This window comes from Alligator sinensis, unplaced genomic scaffold (genome assembly GCF_000455745.1).
Source record: "Alligator sinensis unplaced genomic scaffold, ASM45574v1 scaffold556_1, whole genome shotgun sequence".
NCBI lineage: Eukaryota > Metazoa > Chordata > Crocodylia > Alligatoridae > Alligator > Alligator sinensis.
The window spans coordinates 60887-70968 of record NW_005843408.1 but is presented as its reverse complement, the minus strand read 5'-3'; the positions used below and the strand labels follow the sequence as shown (position 1 = coordinate 70968).

The 10082-nt window shown below is 44.8% G+C and overlaps 1 protein-coding gene across 1 annotated transcript in view; it reads right to left on the bottom strand.

Moving 5' to 3' along the window:
* LOC102380145 (unconventional myosin-XVI-like) overlaps positions 1 to 2802 on the bottom strand; it is a gene marked incomplete at its 3' end in the record, with an annotated part of 80016 nt that extends 77214 nt beyond the window's left edge. Inside the window, exon 1 of the mRNA XM_014527275.1 lies at positions 2762 to 2802. The remainder of the gene's footprint in view (positions 1 to 2761) is intronic.
* Between the last annotated feature and the right edge of the window lie 7280 nt (positions 2803 to 10082).

Below are 10082 nucleotides of genomic sequence, written 5' to 3'. Positions count from 1 at the left end.
AAGAGTGGTTCATAATGCTGAACATGAGGACTGGCAACCATCCAAGAAAGAAAATCCCATACCAAATGGATGGTGGCGCTACATGCAATCTAATCATCTACAGAGATTACAGCAAAGTAAAACCAGATGGAAAACTAGTTTACAGAACAGTGGAGCTGGGCAACATATCTACAACAGTACCAATATGCAGGCTTTTGGCTACTGCCCAGCATAAATAGAAGGGACTACCACCTCAGCTTTCAAGAAGTAAATGGAGATGGCAGAAGGCCCTCCTTCTTTCTCCAAAACTGTAATTTATCTGCAATACTGTGTCTGTTCTAGGCAGCAGGTTACCAAATTGGAGGCAGTTCAAAAAGAACAGCACAAATGGTTACAGAGCCTGAGGGACTAAATTTATGAGGAAAGATGAAAAGAATTAAATATGTACACCTTACTAAGCACCAACTAAGGAGGGACAAGATAAGAGGTATTTGGAAGGTGTGAGGGAGGGAAAGAAGTTCTTTAGCCTAACAAAAAGGAAGTAAACTGGGAGCAGTTGGATGAATTTAACAAAGGGAAAATTTGTTGAAGCTGAATGAAAGAAAAACACTTCTACAGAGTGACAGTTAATCGCTTATTGAATAATTTCTTGAAGAGGCTGGGGAGGGGGGGGTGAAGACATCTTTGCTTAGCAGACCACACAAAAACAGTACTGAATGTACAACAGGAAATTATACAGAATCAGTGCATTGCTACACAAAATGACATCATTTGCAACCTCTAGCTTTTCTGGACCCAGTGCTATCATCTTCTGTGTTTTTTTATGCTACTATCCAGAAGGTAGAACTAGCCTCTGGTTAATATCCCTGTCATAAATTGGCAGAACAGCTCAGAATTCTCCTCAATCCCAATTTACATTCCAAAGATAATAAACTAGTTATAAAGAAAGATATACTAGGGGGTATGCCTGAAATGCAAAATACTGTAGTTAGTCCCTGTTGCTCTGATAATAGATGTTACACAATAGTTTAAAATGACCTCTCCCTCCCCTCCATCTTTTCTGCCTATGACATCGGGCGCATGGTTTTACAACTTGAAAGAAAATGAGTCTCTCTACGTTGGACATGGAGACTGTTCATAGGAGTATGTGATAATGCACATGGTATTCAGCAGTGCCATAGCAAAGCAAGCATAGCAAGCAGAGCAACTGCCCCACACACTGAAGTGAAGGGGCACCCAACAGGTGCTGCCCAGGCAGGGCGGGACATGGGATGGAGCCATGAGCGGCTTGTTTGGGGGGTGGGCCCGGGGACGGCAGAAGGGCAGCTCCCTTTGCTGCGTGCATTCCTGGGCAAGCATGGAGGGCGCGTGCCCCCAAATCTGTAGGCTGCTGCTGTAGGCTTTACACTGAGTGCCAAACTTTGTTGCTACGGCACTGGTATTCAGAGGTATATCACCTCTAAGTTAAATCAGAACTGCCACAACCAGGTGAATGATCAGACCTTCAAGAAAAAAAACAGAAAGTGGAAATTGAACAGTCTCACGGAATAAAATGTATTTAAAAAAAACAACAGAGCCAGCTGTCTGGAACAGCACAGCACTGATCTACAAGAAACTCTCAAGTTCTTTCAGGGTCAAAGTAAACAGACAACCAAACAAAACATCCTTCAAAGCTACCAACAAAACAGAAACAAAAAAATCATAGCAGCCATAACTGATCCAGCTTTCAACATTGCTGCAAAAGCTTTCAAAAATAAGAAATAACACCTGGATAACATCAGGACACACAATCCGTATATGCACTGGGCCCTTCTCACCCGGAAGGGGTCTAAAAATCACAACCCTTACTTCCTTGAAGAGTGCCCTAACTACCAGGCTAGAGACTATGCTGAGTAGGGTAGAGGGCACTCCTCATGTCACCTGTTGAAGTTGTGCTATTCTATAGACAGATATGCAGGACTAGAAAAAGAGAGCGTAAGCGTGACTGCAACCCAATGATAAGGGCACTCCTCTGGGATGAAGAAATCCTGGATTACAGTCCCAGATCCAAGGCTTGCTTATTCATTTTGTGTTAAAGAGTTCTTGGATAAAATCCAAAAACAGTATTGGAGCAGTGACCACCACACTGCTCCCACTTCCTCCTCCTCTAACTGTGCTATTGATTGAAATGTTCCTGGCTATTGTGATTTGTACTGAACTCCATGTGCTAGTGCAGAGGTTTTCAACTTTCTTTTAGGAGTGTATCCCTTCTGGTGGGTACCCCTTCTGCAGTGTACCCCTTTCCAGACGGGGCGGGGGGGAGGGGAAGACTGAGGGAGGTGCTGACAGCCAGCTGGAAGTGAAGCCAGGGGTGCACAGTGGCATGGGGAAGCGGCATGTGGTGGTGACATGGAGTGGTGAATGGCAGTGGTAGGTAGTGGGTAAATGGCAGCAGTGTGCATTGGTGAATGGCAGCGGCAGGAAGCAGCGTGCAGTGGCAGTGTGGAGTGGTGCATGGTGGCAGCGGGGTTTGGGGAGTTCTCATGTGGTGGTAGTTGCCACCGTTCACCACTCCACCACCACTCCACCACTGCCGCGCACCGATTCCCCGCACTGCCATGCATATCCCCATGGCCATCCCAAGTTCTCCCAGGGGTGCTTATACCCCTGGTTGACAACCCCTGTGCTAGTGCATGTTAGACCTCCCAGATCAAGACTCTCAGCCTGTTTGGATGCAGGAACACCTAGAGCCTGGACAGCTCATTCAAATACTGTGACACCATGGGTTCAAGCAGCCACTAACCTGTCCATTCTAACCTGCCGCATTGAGTATCCCCTTTGGTCCTCACGTCACCAGTGTGGCAGAAATGCCACCGTCGGTGCCCCTCTCCAGAGACCTGTCTCAGCCAGCCTGAGAGGCGGCAGTTGAATCCCTCACGGCGGGGATCTCCCACCTTGTCTGCATGACAAAAGCCTGGTGCCTGGGAGGTGATGCTCTGGTCACCTGGGCAGGGGGGTGGGGAAAACCCGGCCCTGCGCGCGGGCCCAGGTAGCCAGGGATGCTTTGTAGAAGTGCCCTGCCTCCAGAGGAAACAACAACCACCTCTGGATGATGTGAGTGAGTAAGCTACTCGAGATCCGATTAGATTTTTAGCTTCAGTAACTCAGATGCGTGTTTAAACGGCTACCTCAGCCACCCTGGTTTGCTCTATGGGATTCCTTTGATATTCCTGTGATATTTCTATGACATTGCTCTACCTTTTACCCTGTTTCCGCCCTACCCCTGTAATCAATAAAGTTCTCCTTTGTGACCGGTGTGGGAGACTTATTGAGGGGTGGGTCTAAATTATGCCGAGGAGGCCCCTTAGGTCTGTGCACTAAGGGAGGCTTCCTAATAAGCCCCTGACTTGGGGAAGTGCCCCAAGTGCTTCTATTGGGTCTAGTACCCATTGGACGATCAGGCCTGTGTTCTCCAAGGTGCGCAGAGCCAGAAGTGAGTCCAGAGCCTTGGATGGTGGCAGTGGGAACCCCAGGCTAGCAGGTGTGCTCCAGGGAAGGGGTCGGCCGGACGGGAGGCACCCCAAGGGAGGCACTCGGAGCCTGGAAGGTGGTTGGGCGCAGGGAGGTGGGTGGCTCAACGCAGGAGCGCCCCCTACTGGCCTGCCACACGTCATTCAAGTACTGTGACACCATGGGTTCAAGCAGCCACTAACCTGTCCATTCTAACCTGCCGCATTGAGTATCCCCTTTGGTCCTCACGTCACCAGTACTGTCTACACATGTCTCCACCACTCTGCAGGTATTTGTGGGACCATCCTGGATCCAGCATTTCAGGCTCCATGACCAGGCCTCCTGCACACAAATGTGGAGCCTGAAGACAAGGGAAACATAAAGGGACCTCTGGCAAGTCCTGTGTCTGGACCCTTTCTCCCACCTGGAGTCAAAAGCGGTGCAGCTCCTTACAGCCCAGTGCTGACCACAGCATAGAACATTCATGTTCTGCCTCCCGGCTAGGAAAACCCAAATGCCTGGGACCCAGGAGGGCTTGGAAACCCAAGATCAGGGCCCAGAGACATGTGCCTTCTGAGGGAGGAGGGTTGCTAGGGAGAATTCCCATTTCCCCTTCATTCCAGGCAGTGGTGTGAGGATTGGGTGGGAGACAATTTGAGAGGTACGAGGTAAGTGAGGAGCAACAATCAGTATCATCAGCCTACCATCTGGACCATTGTTGAGCCAAGACCACATTGAATATCTAAGTAGGCAACCCACAGCATTCCCCATAATCATATCCCAATTTACCAAGGAATCACATTAGACCATTCCCTCACCTATAAACATCACATTTGGACGGTCAGCAGTGAAGTCTCTGCTTTAAGATGTTTAACCAATACAACATGGTGTGCCAACTTCAAAGTGCTTAGAACCACTGCACTCACAATGATATATGCCCCAGCAGATTATTGTGCTCCTGTACGGTCCATAAATTGCCGCACCAAAAATCTCAACACTGTACTTAACAGTGCAGCCTCTTATGAGTTTCTGCACACAAGTTACACACATTGCTGTTTTCCCTGCACTCTCAGGCATTAGACCAACTGGCAGGCTGGATACTGCGGCCTTATGGGTTACACTAAATTTAGATAAGGGGTGGGGTGAACAGAAATAAAATGATCGTTTAGAGTCATCAGGTTGTAAATCTATTCCTGCAGCATTTTATACCAACACCAAATGAGCCCCACATTGGACATGACTTTTGACAGAGAATCATAAGTCAAGCTGAACAGACTGAGATCTGGACATGGACACTTCAACACTATACTAGATGAACATCTTAGCCCCTTGTCCGAATGCAGTGTCCAGCAGACAGCACAGAACTTGATCAAAAGAGGCTCTCTTTACAAATGTCCAGACAGGAGAGATGTAATCAGCACACTGGGTGAGAATACCAGACAGTAACACATAGCTGGCCAAGGTTGGGGAGGGTTGGAAACAAGGCCCTCACTGAGTCTTGTCAGGGCCAGGGGCAGAACAGGCCCAGTGCTTAGGCAGAGGAGTCAAGCTCTGGCCTAAGCTAGAGTACTGCCCTGCAAAGGGGGTGGTGGTGAGTGGGGTGCTGCAAAATTCCATGGCTCGCTGGCAGAATGTGACCTACTGTAAGTTGTAATGGGATCTGGTATAAATGTTCATACTGGCACTCTAGCCTACAGCACTGAAGTCTGATACCACATCCATCCAGGGTTATCTTAGAGCAGGATCTACCATTTTTACAACACTCTATGTACCCTAACCACCCGTTCGTTTATGGCTGGAGAGTGCTTTCTGCACGCTTACTGAGCAATAAACTTCTATACCTGGCCCCGGGCTCTAGGTTCCCCCTGATCCGCACAAAGTCTGACTGTAACAGGGCACCATCCTTTGGGGTGACCCTAAGCCCCTGGAGGCCCACAAAATTCCCTTTTTGCCCTGCTCACTCTGGGAACAGTGTCCCAATCACTCACATGCCACAACTTGATGTCCTTTATAGTTATAAAAAGGAGGCTGTCCCAGGGCTTCCCAGACCTGGTCTTGCGCTAAGAAACACCTCGTGGTTGTGGTCCTTTGTCTTAAGGGCTAATTGCATGGTTCCATACCTCCCCAATTCCCTGTCCCATGCCTCGCAGACTTTGAGTCACCAATCAGGTGGGACACTTGTCCCTTCATTTCCAGGCCACTCCAGGCCTTCCTCCCTTTGCTGGGGTTTTAGCCTTCCTGGCTTCAGCCCCTCTACTCTGGCTGGTCCTGCAGCTCAGGCAGGCCCACTGCTCTAAGCCTGGCTTCTGGGTCCCAGCCCCCATTCTGCTTGAATCTGCCCCCAGCAGGACCAAAGATAATCACATGACCTAGGGCACCAATGGGACCTCCAAACCACCCCTCTAGTCCCAAAATAAAGGTCTCTCTCTTTCTCCTGAGCTCTTGTCTGGTCATATGAGTCTCTCCCTCCTCCCCCCCACCCAGTCAGCAGACCTGATTACAGGGCTGTTCTTTAAACCCTGACCTGCTGGCTACCCATGCTATAAAGACTCTGCCACACCACTCTCCAGTAACAGGGCCAAGGTTCCCTGTTACACTGACCCTGCTTCCCATCAAAATGCTCTAACCATCTGACCATAGTTTAATCCTTACCCAGATCACTCTCCACCTCTTCTTTGGAAGCTGGCCCATTAAGCAACCAGGAGGAGAAGACATGTATGACCAAGCAGAGGAAAACAAGCCAGAAGCTCTAGTCACATGGATGTGGATGGGAAAGGGCATTGGATTTTAGCCTGGGCTCCTGACCCCAGTGGGGTAGAAGTTATCCTCTGGCTGTTTGTCCATTTTATTCAATGAATATTAAATAGAAACGCAGTGGGCCAGCCTTAAGAAGAGAACTGGAGAGAGTACCCTGGGCAATGCCCTACCCAGAGCCTGATTCAGGTTCAAACCCCTTCTGGGGAGGGCTGATTAGTTCAATGGACTCTTCTGTCACCCTGAGATGGTTTGCCAGATCCATTACATAGCTTTACAATTAGAATTTGACCTGTATCTCAGATATTTTTTAAAACAACACTGCACAGAAACACATTTTTTATAGGATCCACAGTAAGGTTATGAGGCCCCAAATCTAGCTGCTTCCTAATGCAATGTTGTAGAAAATCATGCCTTTCCAAAGCAAAATTGCAGAAATCTTCCCAACCCCTGGATAAAGAACTGACAATACATGCAGCACTTCGATGCAGTGTGTGTTTCAGAATCCTATATACATTTCCTGCCAGTTCCATTTTAGGCCAGTACAATTAAAAAGGATAAATTCTTTGCTCTCTGAATCACTGCAGAGTAGGAATTTTGTCAGATCTAGTCCCCTGCAAGGGTATGAAAATGGAACTGGCACGGAAAGTGGACTTGATGGCGCAGCCTGCATATATACATCTGTAAATCACACTTGACCAACCCTTCTGGCTTTTTCATTTCAACTGTCAATCTAAGCAGCTTCAAATTTTGAGACAGTTACAGATCATTCTTTGAAAGGTTTGTTTTGTTGGTCATTTGGACCATCAGTGGTTAAAAAAGAAAAAAAAAAAACAAAGAACAAAAAAATAAAAAATGCTTTTACATGATGATCAAATACAGAAACCTCCTAACTTTAACAGAGGTCCTTTAAAGGTCTTTTTATAATTGCAAAATGTTAATTGGAGCAACTATCGGTTTATTTTATATCACACAATACCTGAAAAATACCATGCAGGAACAAACATTATTATCTGTGTAATCAAAACTAGACCATCATTTTCACTTGCCTAACAAAGCTCGGGTCATTCAATGGCAACTTGTTTTGGATACTGGTATTTACCTTCTAAATCCACAGTAAATTTTTCCTAGGTTTTAAGACAGATCTCTAGTTCAAAGGATTATAGATTATAGATTCAGTTGATGGAACGGAGAAGGAAAAGGGGTCATGGCTCTTTTAAACAATGCCTTATTTTAGGCATAAAACATTTTCCCACCTTAAATAAACTTTGAGCTATGTTCATACAATTTCACATTTAAAAGTACTGTGCAAAGATATTTTATGCCATTTTCTCTTCTTGCAGCAATCTTTGTCTCAAAAATATGCTATCAGAATTTTAATGCTTCATGCATGCTGTGCAATATGGTGAGAAAGTATGTTGTTTTGACCTTTCCAATTGTCTTTCATTTTATCTTCTGGGTAGTCATATTTCTTTGCTGTCTGCAGAACCACTACACTGCAAGGAGAATGCAAGTGGCCTGAATATCAAAATATATATATATATGCATTTTATAGTGGGGGGGGGGGGTTTAGGATTTTAAGAGTTCATGGTTCAGTCTCTCAGAAAATGCTGAAACCTCTCTCTCATTACGCTTTTTACAATAAGAATACAAAATGACAGAATAGGAACCCATTTTTGGAATGACTATAATTTGCATGACAAATATCATAAACAGAGCCTATTATTATAATACAAAGTTTGAAATCCAATGGTCCACAAACATCTCACTGATTTTGTTCCTTTGCTATTTGTCCCATGCTGTATTTTTCCTAAAAACAATTTAACATACTTGTATTATGTTAAATACTATGTTTGCTAATATGCAAAAAAAGCACTGAACAACGTGCACGCACAAATCCTGAGATAAAGAGAATTACTGGGGTACAAGCATTATAAATGCAATATTGCACTGCAACATTACTTCAGTAATGCTCCTCTAAAATACTGAATTTGTGGTTATTTTTATTGCTTTGCAAGTGGTCAGCATCATTTCCAACTTCTCTAGAAGCTTCCCATGAAAACTAGAAATGTACTTAAAAACAAGAAAACTAAGATTCTTTATTAACGACATGAATCCAGGAACTAGTGGTTGAACAAAATCACCTAATGTTATGAGTTGTAATAAAATGGAATGATCTCAATTGTGGAATTCCTGGGCAAAGAAGATGAGACTAGAGCTAAAACTGAGGTATAAAGGTCCCAACCAGATCCCAAAGGCAGAGCTACATGAAACTTGGCTTTTTAAAGAGCCTTGTTGGTAGAAACAAGGTAACAAACCTGCCAGGTCCCAGAGAGGCCCATGGCTACCCACCCAGTTCCTATTTCCTGTCCCCATTTTGACAATCAGCTGACTGTCAGCATCTGGATGGGGCAGTCCCAAGTTCAGGGCATGCCACACATGCCATATAAACCATCCCCAAATATGTTACACATCTTACGTAGAAATTTCTGTAACTGGTTTGCCATTTTATGACACCATAACTTGGCTTAATGAGTGTCATGTCGCATATTTATGGCACGATTAACATATCAAACATGCTATAAATGTAACATCTGCCAGGTCCATTACAGTTTTTTTCAACTTATGATTCTTTAAATATTTTCAGATAGCATATGCTAATGCATGTCACAGGCAGTTACTCCATTAGCTTTCCACCTTTGGAGAGCTGGGTTCAAATCCTGAATTAAGCCCTCAGAATTTTTCCTAATCTCCAGTGAACACTGGTTTATATCACATCAACACAACATGATTTAGTATAAATGAAAGTCTCTCTCCCTCTACTCCCTTTTTCTGCAATCCATGCTGAAGTGAGTTTAAAGATTAATAAAACAAAGTGGTGGCAGGACATTCTGATATCCATAGCTGATGCTTCTGATATCTGGATATATTGATTTGGTACAGATTCTTAGCTGGTGAAAGGCAGCATCAATGTATGGTGTTATCTTGATTTATGCTAGTTTGCCCTTTGGATTTAGAAAACAAACATTAAATGTACATGATAATATTTGTGTCACAACTGTGAAATACAAGAGACTAAGCGTAGCATCAAGGTCCTGAATAATTTGCAGAATTACATTAATTTGTGCAGTCTGTCTCACCAGTCATCATATGATAAAATGGCACCCAGCAGAGGGCAGGTGACATACAGCATTCTCCCATGTACCAGTGTTTGCCCCCTCGGGATGGAATGTGGCTTACATTAGCTGATAGCAGCGGGGAAAAGGCTAAAGTAACTGTCAGCAGAAACAGTGACAGCTCTAAGCTATAAAGTTATTTGGCTGCAAAATGAGAAGGGCACCAGTAGCGGGAGCATAAACTGTGCAAGCAAGCAGAAAGCAGTAATAGGTCTAGGACTCATGGTGCACTTATTCCACTTTTTACTTTTGCTGTTGGTTGTATGAATAAATTTTATATCAATACAGATGTGCTTCCAAGCCTGCAGAAGGGGCAGGAGGGGGGTTTATGATAATTTAGGTAAAAACACCATGGTGGCAAAGAGTGAGCAGGAAGCCATGTGTACCTGCAGTAGCCAGCACTGGCACTGGTAGCCCTGGCCAGAATGCAGGGACAAGATGGTGGAATAAACGACAAATCTGCTGTGCATTAGAATTAAACTGTGTACAGCATGACTCCTTCACTTTTCGTAAGCTCCCGCTCATCCAGTCTGCAGAGAGTAGTGACATATAGGTAATGAATATAAATGCTAAAACCAGATAAGTAAGAAAAACAATTGCTGATGAATTATTGGTCTGTTATAAATGTAATGTTAATATTTTAATTTAATGTATCTGCACTTTTTAAATTTTTCCTTCTCCCCC